This window comes from Sus scrofa, chromosome 6 (genome assembly GCF_054392235.1).
Source record: "Sus scrofa isolate SSC_HxYL_T2T_F1_AM1 chromosome 6, Sscrofa_HxYL_maternal_Yorkshire_Landrace_v2.0, whole genome shotgun sequence".
In the NCBI taxonomy this organism is placed as follows: Eukaryota; Metazoa; Chordata; class Mammalia; order Artiodactyla; family Suidae; genus Sus; species Sus scrofa.
The window spans coordinates 18237729-18252618 of record NC_139388.1 but is presented as its reverse complement, the minus strand read 5'-3'; the positions used below and the strand labels follow the sequence as shown (position 1 = coordinate 18252618).

The 14890-nt window shown below is 43.7% G+C and overlaps 1 long non-coding RNA gene across 2 annotated transcripts in view; it reads left to right on the top strand.

Annotated features, from left to right (window-relative positions):
- LOC110260921 (uncharacterized) overlaps positions 1-14890 on the top strand; it is a 70815-nt gene that overhangs the window by 1879 nt on the left and 54046 nt on the right. Inside the window, exons 2-4 of one of the 2 annotated variants that reach the window (XR_014805583.1) lie at positions 9453-9646; positions 11762-11843; positions 14619-14715. This is a non-coding gene — a long non-coding RNA (uncharacterized LOC110260921). The remainder of the gene's footprint in view (positions 1-9452; positions 9647-11761; positions 11844-14618; positions 14716-14890) is intronic. The other variant, XR_014805584.1, reaches the window with a different exon arrangement.

Below are 14890 nucleotides of genomic sequence, written 5' to 3'. Positions count from 1 at the left end.
TTTTTTTTTTTTTTTTTTTTTTGTCTTTTTTTGTTGTTGTTGTTGTTGTTTCTATTTCTTGGGCCGCTCCCGCGGCATATGGAGATTCCCAGGCTAGGGGTTGAATTGGAGCTGTAGCCACCGGCCTACGCCAGAGCCACAGCAACATGGGATCCGAGCCGCGTCTGCAACCTACACCACAGCTCACGGCAACGCCGGATCGTTAACCCACTGAGCAAGGGCAGGGACCGAACCCGCAACCTCATGGTTCCTAGTCGGATTCGTTAACCACTGCGCCATGACAGGAACTCCCACAAGTGGCATTTTTGATCCATCAGTTCCAGTCTCAGAGCAAAGTTCCTATTATTTGTTCCTGGTCCTAATCTCTGTGACTGAAACACTGATACTAAGTTTAGAACTACCTGGACGTGGAAAGATAAAAATTTTTAAATCCAGGTGCCTAAATTTCATTTTCCTTAGAGAAGCTTGCTTTCGGAATCTTTTCCTCTGGCTTCCTCATCTAAGTTTTGCAGAAGGGGAAGTGGCATTACCTTACAAACAATAGGATGATGTCCACAATAAAATCGGATCTTCTCACAAAACTGCCCACTCTAATTTAATTATCCAAAAAATCTAATCAGGAAAATGGGGCTTTCCAAGCCTGCCAATATGACCCCCTTCTCCATCTCTCTCTCTCTCTCTCTTTTTTTTTTTTTTAGGTTTTTAGTTTTGTTGTTGGCTCTTGGATTCTTCCTACACTTTCATCCTCATCCATCTTACCCCCTATTAATACACCATGCTCTGTCTCATGTTTTACTAATATGACAAGGTCACATCTCAGCTGCGCTTCTCTTCATTTTTAAGTATTATGGTACAAAAATGTACTCACTAGCCTGTCCTAGAAAACATTTGGAAGAAATAAAGCTGATTTGTTTATAAACTGAACCATCCATGTAAACTAGTGCAGATCTGTTTGAACATCTTTGTTGACCTTCGTTTAAGTTTTGCTAAATTCTACCTCTGGACCTTTCGTGTATGAGTCAATAAATTTGCTTTTTGTCTTAAACTAGTTCAAATTTAGTTTCTAAAGCATACCCTGACTACAGTGACCTCTGCAACTTGCCTGACCTTGAAATGCTTGCCTTGGTAGCATCTTTGAAGGGCTTCTGCCTCTCTAAGTATACCATAGGGCAGAGGCTCATTTTTTTCTTCTGTGCTAAGTCTTGAGCATCTGTGAAGAAGAAATATTCTTTTTTTTTTTTTTGCCTTTTCTAGGGCTGCTCCCACAGCATATGGAGGTTCCCAGGCTAGAGGTCTAATCAGAACTGTAGCTGCCGGCCTACGCCAGAGCCACAGCGATGTGGGATCCAAGCAGCATCTGCGACCTACACCATAGCTGACTGCAATGCTGGATTCTTAACCCACTGAGTGAGGCCAGGGATCGAACCTACAACCTCATGGTTCCTAGTCAGATTTGTTAACCACTGAGCCATGATGGGAACTCCAAGAAGAAATATTCTTTAAAAAGGTACGCACCCAAGATTATCTTTGTCATAGAATAAGATACATAAATAAGAAACGTATTTAAGCTAACAGAGGTAAAAGGGAACTTACTCGTTAGTGGGTTAGGAATGCGTGACGGATTCAAGGGCAGAAAGCTCAACTGGACCTCGAGAGGAACCAGGACCAGGAATCGAAAGCTGAGAGGAATCAAAGTGGCTCCGTTATTTTCCAGTCCCAACACCCAGTGGAAATTAATTCTTAGAAGTGAGAATGTCATTGGCCAGATAGTATCAGTGTCTATTTCCAGTCCCAGTAGGGGCCTGGGGACCCATTCCTCATGTTTGAATGGGAGGGGGATTGTAGGGGAAGCAGACACTCAAGGCAGATACTTTGATCACATACTTTGTGTATTTTGTTGATGTATCCTCATTACTGGACTATACATCCTCTCAAGGAAGCGTCTTCTGCACCCCATAGGGAGGGTTAAGTAGATTCAGGATGGTTCATGATGCTGTGTCTGAACGAACAGTCATGGCCAAATTTGTTCAACTATCTAGCTCTCCCAAGAAGGCTGTTGAGATCCCAATGCTACTGCCTCCATCGCTAAGAACCAAAACCCCCATTCATGCCTGCATCTCCACAAACCCATTGTATTTTCTGTAAATACATTCAGCTGCCAGTATTCATTTCCTTCATACAAATATTTTAAATAAATTGTTTTTTTAGAACAGTTTTAAAGTTGGAAAAATTTTGAAGGTAATACAGAGAGTTCCCATAACTGCAGCACTGGGTTTCCCAGTTTCTAACATCTTAAACATTAATGTGGTTCACTTGTTACAATTAAGGAATGAATATTGACACATTGTTGTTAAAGTCATTCATGGTGCCTCAGTTTTTATCTAATGTCCTTTTTTCTGTTCCAGTGTTTCATTAAGTCATCCTGTTTCCTTAGCCTCCTCTTGATTGTGACTCTTGTTTTTGTTGACCTTGACAGTTTTGAGGAGTATTGGTCAAGTACATTGCTGGATGCCCTTGATTAGAATGTGATGTTTTTATTATAATTAGGCTGAGGTTATAGATTCTTTTGGGGTTCGGGGAAGGCTCTAGATGTAACTTGCTGTTATTATCCCATCATATCAAAGGTATGTATGTATTATCACTACGCTTTGTGATTGGTGAGATTGGCCTTGATCACTGGGCTGAGGTCGTGTTCATTACATTTCTTTCTTTTTATGTTTGACATATAATTGATATACAGTATTGTGTTTATTTCAAGTGTACAGTGAAGTGGTTTGGAGATAAATATATATATGCTTTTTCAGATTATTTTCCATTAAAGGTATTTATTAGGTTTCTTTACTATAAAGTTACTCTTTGGAAGGAACCTTCTAGACTGTTCCATAGTAGGAGGAAATCACTATGGGCAGCCCACACTTCAGGAGAAGGGAGTTATCTTCCACCTTCTTGAGGGTGGAGTATTTACAAAAATCATTTGGGGAGTTCCTGCTGTGGCTCAGTGGTTAACGAATCCGACTAGGAACCATGAGGTTGTGGGTTCGATCCCTGGCTGTGGTGTAGGTTACAGATGCGGCTTGGATCCCACGTTGCTGTGGCTCTGGCGTAGGCTGGTGGTTACAGTTCTGATTCGACCCCTAGCCTGGGAACCTCCATATGCCACGGGAGCGGCACAAGAAATGGCAAAAAGAAAAAAAGAAGAAGAAAAAAAAGCATTTGGAATTCTTCTGTATGGAAGATTGGTTCATAGAAATTTATAGATTGTTTTTGACCACTCTAAAAAAAAAATGGCAGTTAACAGGCTTCAGATTGAACACAGTAGTTTGACAAACTTGTTTATCTCTGCTCCCTTCCAAAAGCCACATAAGAGAGTAGACCTCTGTTGAGGAAGTTTCTCAAAAAAAATTTGGAAGATTGAAGGCCAGTAAACTTAGAAAAGTATAAGTAAACAAATTAATTAATTTGTCTTTTTGTCTTTTTAGGGCCGCACCCGAGGCAAATGGAGGTTCCCAGGCTAGGGGTCTAATTGGAGCTGTAGCCACCGGCCTACACTACAGTTCCCTACAACGCCTGATCCTTAACCCACTGAGTGAGGCCAGGGATTGAACCTGCAACCTCATGATTCCTAGTCCGATTTGTTTCCACCGCACCATGACAGCAACTCTCAAATTTAAATTCCTAAAGGAGGAAAAGCCAGTGAGAATGAAGTCATACCACAGATGCTGGAAAAGCTCATCCATAAGCACCATCTACCTCTGAGCAAAGATCCCCACCCCACCTCCATCACTAAGTCTAGCCTGCATAGCTAGGCAGCGACCCCTCTCCGGTGATAACAGCTGGGGGTTTAACCCCGGGAAAGAGTGAACCTGAGAGCATCTTGATGTGAGATTACAGGGCAAAGCTGAGGGCAGTGGTGAGGATGGAGCTGCAAGTGGGAATCGAGTGGAAGTTCAAACTAAGTGTTGAGATACCCTGCCCCCTTCGCTTGTAGAATATTCACAACCAAGTTTACACCCTTAGGCAGGGGATAGAAATCTTCCTCTCTGGAGCAACGAGTGAAAAGATCAACATCACTGACACTTGGTGGCTTCCTGACACCTGAAATCCTGAAATCCTTCAATCAACACGCCCTTCTAGATGCAAAGCATCCAAAAAGGGTTTTTGTTTGTTTGTTTTTGTTTTTTTTTGTCTTTTTGCCTTTTCTAGGGCTGAATCCTCGGCATATTGAGGTTCCCAGGCTAGGGGTCTAATCGGAGCTGTAGCTGCCAAGCCTACGCCAGAGCCACAGCAACGCAGGATCCGAGCCGCATCTGCAACCTACACCACAGCTCACGGCAAACGCCGGATCCTTAACCCACTGAGCAAGGCCAGGGATCGAACCCGCAACCTCATGGTTCCTAGTCGGATTCGTTAACCACTGTGCCACAACGGGAACTCCAAAACCCCCAATATTCTTCAAAAGTGTCAAAGTCATAAAAGACAAGGAAAGACCGAACTGTCACAGCTTGGAGGCGATTAATGATACGTGAAAGGACGTCAATAGAAAGACTTGTGTGTGAATAGTCCGTACTTAGTGGTATTGTCACAATGTCAGTTTCTTAGTTTTGATAATTGTACTTTGATTTTGTAAGATGTTAACATCAGGGGAAGCCGGGTGAAGAATCCATGGGGAACTCTCCGGATTATCTGTGCAAATCTTTGTAAGCCTAAAATTATTTCAAAATAAGGTTTTGTTTTGTTTTTCTTTAGTGAAAACAGAAGTTTTTTTTTTTTTTTTTTAAGGCATCAGAAGGGTTGGAAAATAAAAATGAGAAACTCTCCCACATGGTAGAACAAAAAGGAAAAGAAGGAAAATGAGAGGTTCTTACAAGGGAATGCCCTTATTAATTAAGAGATCTAGAAGTAAGAAATGAAGAAACCATTATGGAAATAATACAAGAAACATCCCGGAACAAATTATGATTTTTGAGGTTGAAAGGATCTCTGAGTGCTCAACACAATAATGAAATCTGACTTACCAAGGCATATCCTTGTGAAATTTCAGAACAGAGGAGACAAGAAGAAAATCCAAAACCACCGACCATGGCCACACTTTGAATGGTCTTGAAATCACCTTGAATCAAAAAATGTTTCCTGCCAGGGATCAGTTAAAACAGAAGCTTTCTTTCAGGGAATGCCTGCTGAGGGTTGAGAACCACGGTCCTAAAAGCTTCCAAAGAAAAGAAAAGTAGATCACTTAGAAAAAGTCAGGAATCAGTATCACAACTTCCCAAGAGAGGCAGGGTAAACAAGAACCCCAGAACCCAGTGGAGCAATGCCTTCTGAAAGAAAATGTCTTCTCACCCGGAATTCAGATTCTATTACCTAGACAGTCTGCTCTCAGCCAGCTACTTCTCCTCCTAATAATTCCACCTTGCCCTTTCCTATCTGTTGCACCCTTCAGAGTTCTTTTCCTTGAGCCATAATATCCAACCCCCATCCCAGCCATCCCTGACGCCAAATGGGTATTGTCTTGAGCTTTGACTCCAGCTGACCGGTCTGGTTTCTTGTAGCGCTGTGTTTGATCCGAGCTCAGCGGCAAATGGAGCCACATTGGCATTCATTCGCTGTACCTGCCGTGGGCATGAAGAGTGGCAGACTGCAAAGTCCAACTCAGAGCCCACTTTCTCCACGGAATCTCAGATTGCTCCAATCCACCATTCGCCTTTCCCTTTTCTGAGTGCCTGGCACACTTAGAGTGATTTTCCTTCTTTGGCACCATGTTAATCTTCCCAGCTAGATGGAGAGTCTTCAAGGACAGAGATTGGGCCATCACTGGGCATTATTTTGTGTTTTTTCCCTGCACCGAGGGCCATGCTCTAGACACTGTAAATGCTCAGAATACATTTGATTGGTTTGTGGAGGTGAAAGTGAAGTGGAAAATGTGCCCTCTGCAGGTATGGAAGGAAAGCATTCCTCTGAAAACTTCTACCACCTTGATCTGACCTTTACAGAGCAAATTAACAGAGGCTTCTTCATAACATTTAATATCCTCCCCGGACATTCTTGTCTATATTAGGTCTTGGCATCATGAAATATTCAACTTTCAAAAAGGCCTACCTATACCAAAAAAAAAAAAAAAAAACCCAAAAACCTGGAGTAATATTGACTTATAAATAAAATACATTCCCAGTTGACATAGGAGGAAATAGTAAAATATATTTGCCTCATATATCATTCTTGAGAAAGAACTGAAATTCTAACAAGAATGGACCTTGAAACATCCAGGGGATATTGGTTGGCTGTTGGGTATCAAAAATGCAACTAAAATGATTGATGATCACATGATATTATATTTTTATTGAGTAAAAAACAATGCATTTTCTGGAGTTCCTGTCGTGGCTAGATGGTTAACGAATCCTACTAGGAACCATGAGGTTGAGAGTTAGATCTCTGGCCTCGCTCAGTGGGTTAAGGATCCGGTGTTGCCATGAGCTGTGGTGTAGGTCGAAGATGCGGCTCGAATCTGCGTTGCTGTGGCTGTGGTGTAGGCCGGTGGCTACAGCTCCAATTAGACCCCTAGCCTGGGAACCTCCATATGCCGTGGGAGCGGCCCAAGAAATAGCTAAAAAAAAGAAAAAAAAAAAATTTTTCTAAAAGATAAGGGGGTTTAGGTCCATTGAGATCAAGTGTGTTATAGTGATGTACTTTCTCATATTGGAACTGTACTTATTAGATACTTTAATATTTGTGATCATATAGTAGCAATTAAAATTAGAAACATCTGTGAGAAAAAAATTTCCTCAAGAATGTTAGTTTTTTGGCAAATATTTTTCTGAAAGGTAGGCTTTCCTACCTTTGGAAATTGTAGGAAATTTTACTCTTCCTTTGGAATTTTCCTTGCTTTCATCCTTTCTTGATGGTGCTAAGAATACTATCAGTTGTGCCTTTATTCACTATGAATGATTATTTGAAGACCTCTTTGTTTTCTTTTTAAAAAAAATTTTTTTTAATTTTATTGGAGTATAATTGACTTGCATGTTGTATTAGTTTCAGGTATACAGCGAAGTGAATCAGTCATACGTGAAGACTTTCCCTACAAAATATAAAATTATTAGTACACATACACTAATGTATATAAAATGTATATATCCTTACAATGTAACTCCTTAGCTTTGAAACCTATTATTTGTCTGATCATCCATAGGGCATATATATTTTACCACATAAAAAATATCCGGATTTCCCATTGTGGCTCAGTGGTAATGAACCCAACTAGTATCCATGAGGACTTGGGTTCAATCCCTTGCCCCACTCAGTGGGTTAAGGATCTGGCGCTGCTGTGGTGTAGGTGGGTGTGGCCTTAAAAAGAATATATGTATATATCTCACTCTTGTATCTATTGTTATTATGACTGCTTTTCCTTGTGTGTATAGCTCACTTACCCAGATCTTTTTTTTTTTTTTTTGGTCTTTTTAGGGCCGCACCCATGGCATATGGAGGTTCCCAGGCTAGGGGTCCAATTGAAGCTGTAGCTGCCCAGATCTTTGACAATAGATTTCACCAGCAGGTATTCATCAGATAATATGTGACTAGCACATTGGTAAAAGGCATGTAAACATGTTACATTCCCAATAACTGTAAACAAATGAATATTAATACATGTATATAGATAACTTTCATATTAATTCAAAAATTGATATATATATATTTTTTTTTTGGCTGCACCTGTGGCATGTGGACATTCCCAGGCCAGAACCCATGCGACAGCAGGACCTGAGTCACAGCAGTGACATCGCCGAATGCTTAACCTGCGAGGCCACCAGGGAACTCCCCTAAATTTGTATTTTTAACATGGTGAATATTCAAACATCTAGGGGGACAGGATGGCTGGGGTCTTACCGAGGTAACTGAGGGCGCGGGAGCATTCTGAGGAGCCGTGACTCACACCTCACAGCGTTTAAGTGCTGTGCTCCGTGTGTCCTGCCTGGCATCGTGTGATTTTTTAAAGGGGTAGCATTTGTCCCCCGAGGATCCTGAAACATTATGTTCTGTGCTTCACATGACTGGTAACGGGCTCTATCCTGATAACTTTAAAAAATATGTTTATGATTCAGTGCCCAAATAGGCAATTCAGAGAGGAAGGATCATTGACATTCAGAGGGGAGAGGGGGGCAAGGGCTGCTGTGTTTATTTTGCCACGGTCAGTTTATTCTTTCCTCCCAGAGAGTTACGTAGCCCTAACCTTGACCCTCCAACAGTATGTTCAGCCACAAATCTCTGTTTGTGACCTTTGTTACCATTTATCAATATAAAGCATATTTATAAAAGAATGGAGTTAGGCATTTTCCTTTTTTTTTTTTTTTTAACATGGTTTTCTGTATGGGGGGGTTGCTGAGGGGGCACTTCCCAGCATCCATCCCACACCAGATGAAAAGTCTGAGACAGGTGGGACAATTCTATCCCACATGGTCACACATGTGACCTAGTTCTCACCCGCGGGGATGAAACCTCTGGGAGAAGTTTCTTCTCCAAAGAGACTCAGAGAAAACTGCTGTAGCTACTCTGCTGCCAGCCAGAGAATGAAGCAAACCCGAGATGGCTGCGTGGAGCAGGAAAACACCCAAGACTTGGCTGACTCCAGGGGCTGATGCAATGACCCCGGCAGTGCGTTTGCGCCCCACAGCAGGTCTTCCATTTATGTGGCGGTCATAAATTTCCGTATTGGTTAAGCCATTTGAGTCGGAGTTTCTATTACTTGCAGCTGGAAGCATCCTCGCCGATAAACTATTCTTAAGAGGAATGACTCACGGGGAAAGAATCCTCCTAGCTTCTGATTAACTCTGGCCTCCAGAGATAATTATCTGGGCCATCAGATACATAAAAAATATGGAGGTCATAAGATTAAAATTATGGTGGTTACATTTAAGGAGAGGGTGGAAATATTGACTGGGAGGGGGCCTGAGAGGGGCTTCTGGAATGTTGGTACTATCTTGACCTGGGCGGTGGTTAAATGGGTGTTTACTTTGGGATAAAGGCATTGAGCTGTAGATTTATGATTTGTGTACTTTGCTGCAGGTAAGTTATACTTCAGTTTAACAAAAAGTTTACTAAAAAATATTATCTTGTAACTAGACCTCCAAACCATTTTATCTTGACTGAAAGGATATGAATGACATAATGTGGTCATTTATCAGGCCACCAAGCTAAGCTGTTGGGGTATGCTTTCTACAATAAATATCCTGAAGCTCATTTTTTTAAAGACCTCCTGTCCCTGCTGTGTGGCCACCCTTCTCTAATTTCAGCCAAAAGTGTGTTCCCTGAGGGTTCAGATGGGAAAAGCCTTGCAAATGAAGGACTTCATTAAGAATTCAGTCACAATGACTATTAAAAACCAGAATAAAAACTAACAGGATGGCATCCGTCCAGGTAGGGCTTTGTCAGGCAACACTCTCACAGAGGCATTTTTGTTACAGGAGGGTCCACTCCCTGGAAACCACGAGTTTGGAGGATGCACGAACCTCAGGCGGTGTAGGTTGAGTCCTCAAGTTCGTGGAGAAGAGATGGAAGATGTTTAGTTAGCTGTTTTATGAGGGAAGATACATGCTTTGGGGACCAAATTATCTGGAAAAAAGAGTTGGCTCCATTGGAAGAAAACTGGCAAATTAAAGTTACCATAACCCAGGTTGGAGGGTGGAATTGGACATGGGGTAGCAGGTTCCTGTGACTCAGTCTCTATGAGGGAGAGGATTTGGAGAGTGATCACATGGGACTAAATGGGGAATCTGATTGGTTGTTGGCCAGACCCATGGAACTGAAATTTCTTAGCACTGTAGAGCCCTGGCCTGATCAAGGAGTTGGAGTCACATTGATCCACAGAGCTGGAAGCTCGGAAGAATGCAGGGACCTCTTTTTTTGATCTTTTTAGGGCCACACCTGAGGCTTATGGAGGTTCCAGGCTAGGGGTCAAATTGGAGCTGTAGCTGCCAGCCTATACCACAGCCACAGCAATGCAGGATCTGAGCTGCATCTGTAACCTACACCACAGCTCATGGTGATGCTGGATCCTTAACCCACTGAGCAAGGCCAGGCATCAAACTCGCGTCTTCATGGATGCTAGTCAGATTTGTTTCTGCCGAGCTACGACGGGAACTCCCATAATCATTTATTTAGTTATGTTCCGCCTCACATTTCAAGGTGCTTGCACGTTCAATATATCCTCACTAAACCTTGTGAGGTGGGTGAGGCAGGTATGATCATAAGAGATAGTGACTAAGAGAACAGGCTTTAGAGTCAGACCAGCCTGTGTTTGAATCCCATCTATCTTACCTGCAGAGGATGTTGTGAAATTGACTCAGCCTATGTTGGTGGTTCTCACCTCCAGCGGCATTGGGCAACATACAAAGACGTTTCTGATTGTCATAACAGGAGGAGGGCCATTAGCATCTAGGGGGTGGGGTAGGGGCCAGGGATGCTGCTAAACATCCTACAATGCACAGGACGGCCCCTTACCACAAGGAACTGTTCAGACCAATGTGACAGCAGTGCTGCCATTGAGAACCCCTGGACCCCATCTGATTCTTACTCTCTTCATCTATGCAGTGGGGATATTGACAGTAAGTCATCTGGTTGTTAGAGTAGGCGAAATAACAGTTGACGTTTGGTTGTCTGTCCTTCCACTCTCCTCACTGTTCTAAGAGTTGCCCTCTAGGACTATATATCTTCACAGAATTTAATTTCCGTAGGCTGACTGCAAACCCTATAAGGTCTCCATAGTTTCATGATGTCGGTCCCCCGTAGGCATTTTGTGTAGTATGACTCTGTGTCTGCCACAGTTGATTGGATCAGGGGTTGGCCTCAGGATCCAAGCTAGAGCCGGAAGAATTCTCTTTCCAAGGAACTTGGTGATTTGTGCTGAGAGATGCCAGGCTGAGTCTGGCTGGTGCCTTGAATGGAGAAGATATAAACCTGGGAGTTGTGGGTGGTCACTTTCTCACATGTGAATGGGAGGCAGAGACAGTCAGTTTATAGCAGAAGAGAAGAATGCAGCAGGTACAGAGAGAAAAGCAGTAACAGGAGACAGAGTCCTGAGTATGGTCCCTGCTGCCCCCTTGCCCTTAGGTTCTAGAGGCCCTTTCTGCATCCATGTCATACTTTTTTTGTTGTTGAAAAGTAGTGATTTTTATTTTTTTTTATGCCATACTTTTTTTCCCCTTTTTAAAAAATTGTGTACCCCTGATATATGGAAGTTCCTGGACCAGGGATTAAATCTGAGCTGCAGCTGTTGCAATGCTGGATCCTTTAACCCACTGTGCTGGGTCGGGAGTCAAACCCATACCTCTGTAGTGACCCAAACCAATGCGTCAGATTCTTAACCCACTGTGCCATGGAGGGACCTCCCATGTCATCCTTTTTGCTTATATTGGCTTCCCTTAGGTGTTTTCTTGTGCTCAAGGGATACATTACTGATGTCTGATGACATATGTAAAAGCACTTAGCATGGAGACTAGGAGTAGTAAGCCCAGAATCAGTGGCAGTTATTATAATCATTCCCATTTTAGAGATAAGAAAGTCAAGGCAGAGATGAAATAATTTGTCTTATGTCATACAGCTCTTTGGTGGTAACCTGATCTGGGACCCAGGCATCCTGATCCCTAGACCTGGGTTCTGTTTTGTCTCTTCTTTGAATTGTGAAATAAAACGTTTAGAATAGGGCATGAGTAAGTAAGTACCTATGTACGGTTAAAAATAATTCAAAGTGAACCCTGGTGTATCCATCACCCAGGACAAGAACCAGAAAATTGGCTGCCACTCAGGAGAGCTTCCTGTGTCCCTCCCTGACACGTCTCCTGCTTTCCTTGCCAGAGGTAACCAATATCCTGTGTTTTTTTTTTGCTGAAATAATTTTTAATAGTTTTTCCACCTACATTTGCATCCCTAAACCACATGATTTCCTTTTGTTTTGGAACTTTATATAAATGAAATTGTGCTATACATATTATCTGATGAGTTATTTCTTTCAAGCCTGTCTTTGCAAGGCTCATCCATGCTGTTCTGTTCATTTATTTCCTTTGATGTATAGTCTACAGTGTATTTATGCAAGCTACTCCCAATGGACATGAGGTTACTTCTGATTTCTGGCCAACAGTATTACCACAAGCATCCTTGTTTGTATATTCTGGTGCACATGTGCAAGGACGTCTCTTGGCTGTGTAAGTAGAAGACCTGCAGTGTTGGAGACTTCCTTTGCTTCACATCCATGTCACTTTGGGTTGTTTGTCCTCCAGATGCCAATACCGAGGCCACAGGGGGGAAAAAGTTCTGCTGTAGTGCTGTGGGATACACGAATTTAAAACACAGTATCCTTCCTCAAAAAGTTACACATAGACTTTCCATGTAACCTAGCAATTCCACACCTAGGTATCTACCCAAGAGAATTCAATACGTATGTTCATATGTTAATTTGTACACGAATGTTCGTAGTAGCATTATTCATAACAGCCAATGGGTGGAAACAGCCCAAATGTCCATCAGCTGATGAATGGATAAACAAAATGTGGTATATCCATACAATGGAATATTATTCAGCATTAAAAAGGAGTGAAACACTGACGTAGGCCACAACATTATGCTAAGTGAAAGATACCAAGTGAAGAAACACAGATCATAGGATTCTGCTTCTATGAAATGTCCAGAATAGGCAGGTTTATAGAAACAGACATTGCCAGGAGGTGGGGGAAGGGGAAATGGAGAGTGACCCTGCTGGGTACAGGGCTCCTTTTTGAGATGATGAAGATGTTCTGAACTAAGCTAGTGGTGCTGGTCTCACAAATTTGTGAATATACTAAAAACCACTGAATCGTAGGCCTTAGAAGGGTGAATCTTATGGTATTTGAATTATATCTTCATAAAAATGTGGATAAGAACACAGTATCCTTATCCATCACCACTTTATTCAGAACACATGTATTTAGTATCTAAAGACGCGGCAGACGTTCCTTCGCCCATCGTTGGGGACAGTGGTCCATGAGTTAGACGTGGCCCTTGTGCTGACCAGGACCCCAGTCAGGTAACCAATGGCACACTTAAGTAAGGTCACTGAGGAGAGTTTAATGAAGGAACTATTTGCAGAAGTGTGGGCAGGGTTAAGAGATCCCTGGGGAAGGGATGATGAGGCACTTTGGGTTGGCAACAGATGGCAGAGCTCACCCCCAGGGCCTGGGAAGACAAGGGTAAGAGTGGTTACCAGAACCCCGCAGAGCTGTGGGAGCAGGCTGCTGCGTGGGCGCTGTGGTGGGGGGGTGCCCCCACCCCACCATCCACTGTCCCGGGAATGTGGGAGCTTGGGCAACAAAGTCCCCATCAGTCAGCCTCCCGAGGGTTAGAGGAGAGGGGAGCAGACTGGGCAGTAGCTCTGGAAAAGCAAATGGAGACTGTCTAGGCGTCTCTACTCTCATGGACTTTAATTTTTAATTTTTTTAATCCTCATGGGCTTCATGTTTCAAGTAGGGAGACACAGAGCAAGATAAAACAATTACAGAATGTGATCAGCAAACAGGCTGACGTGAAAGAGGGCATCTCAGGGTGGGAGTGGCTGGGCTGGGGGTGGGCGCTTTGGATGTGCTGCCTGGGGAGGTCTTTCCAAGGAGGAGGTGCTGTTTAGCTGGGACCTAAAGGATGAGCCCCGAGGGGATGGAGGTGCCATGGACTGAGACAAAGAAGCCTGGAGGAGAATCAGATTTGGGGAAATCAGGAAACTCCTCTGGGGTATATTAAAGATAGAATATATCCAAACACGGGAAAAACAACAGCTCAGGGCGGAGCAAGACTCCAGGGGACTCTCAGAGAGGCTGAGCAGGAGAGGCGATGGCTGCAGGCTGACACCCAGTGCCTGCCTCTCGGAAGCCAGGACGTGTGTGGACTGCACCCTCCCTGGAGGTTACACCAAGTGCTGGCACAGCGTGCTGGCTCTTGGCCTGCCCGCCTGCTCGTGGGGCTCCTTCCAGCATTTATCGGGCCTTCTGCCATGTCCCAGGTCCTCCCGTTGCGAAGGCAAGAAGGGCCAGGGGAAGGGAGTGTCCCTTCTGAACACCAGATGCGACACATAGCCTTAAATAGGCAGCAGCTCCAGTCTGGGGTGGCCATAGGGAGATACCTGGGTCTGCCAGCCATGAAGGGTCCAAAATCTACTTAGAAAGGCACCCAGGCTTGTGATGAACACTGTGGCTCCCAGAGCACCCAGAGGAAAAGGCAGGCCCAACTTCCCGGCTGGAGCCAGGTCAAGGAATCTGGAGAGAATGGAGTCTCAACCACTATGTTCTTTCTCACCTGTCTGGTCTCGTGGCAGCAGCCAGCAGCCCACCTTCTAGCCCACACATCTCTGTATTTTCTGCCATAAAGCTTTCTCGCCTCTGGCTCTCTGCCCAGCCAGTTGCCCACAGACTGGAAAACAAAGGCTCAAAGCCTTCCCTGGAGACCTGGGCTTAAGGGATGGGCCTTGGGCAGGCTGGGCGGATGCTCTGTTGATTTTTTTTTTTTTTTTCCAAGTGCAGAGAATGTGACAGCCAATTCCTGTTGGAAATAGCTTTTGTTTTCTTTGGCGCACAAAGCACTTTTCCTTTCTCGTGATTGTTTCATTTCAGGTCATGTTTAGGATGGAGAGGATTCGCTAACCTAATTGCCTGCAGTCCAGATCCATGGTTCTTAACCTTTTAGGGCAGAGATTCTATCGCAACTCTGGTAAGAATAAAGGACCCTCTCCCTAAAACGTACATACACATATGCACACAAATCCCCCCAATTTAATACTGACTGACCACTGATCCCAGCAGGTTAAGATCCTCTGGGTTACTGAGGATGAGTCCTTTCTGCTCCCCTCCCCCTCCAGCTTTCTTTTTCAGTCTAGATCTTAAAA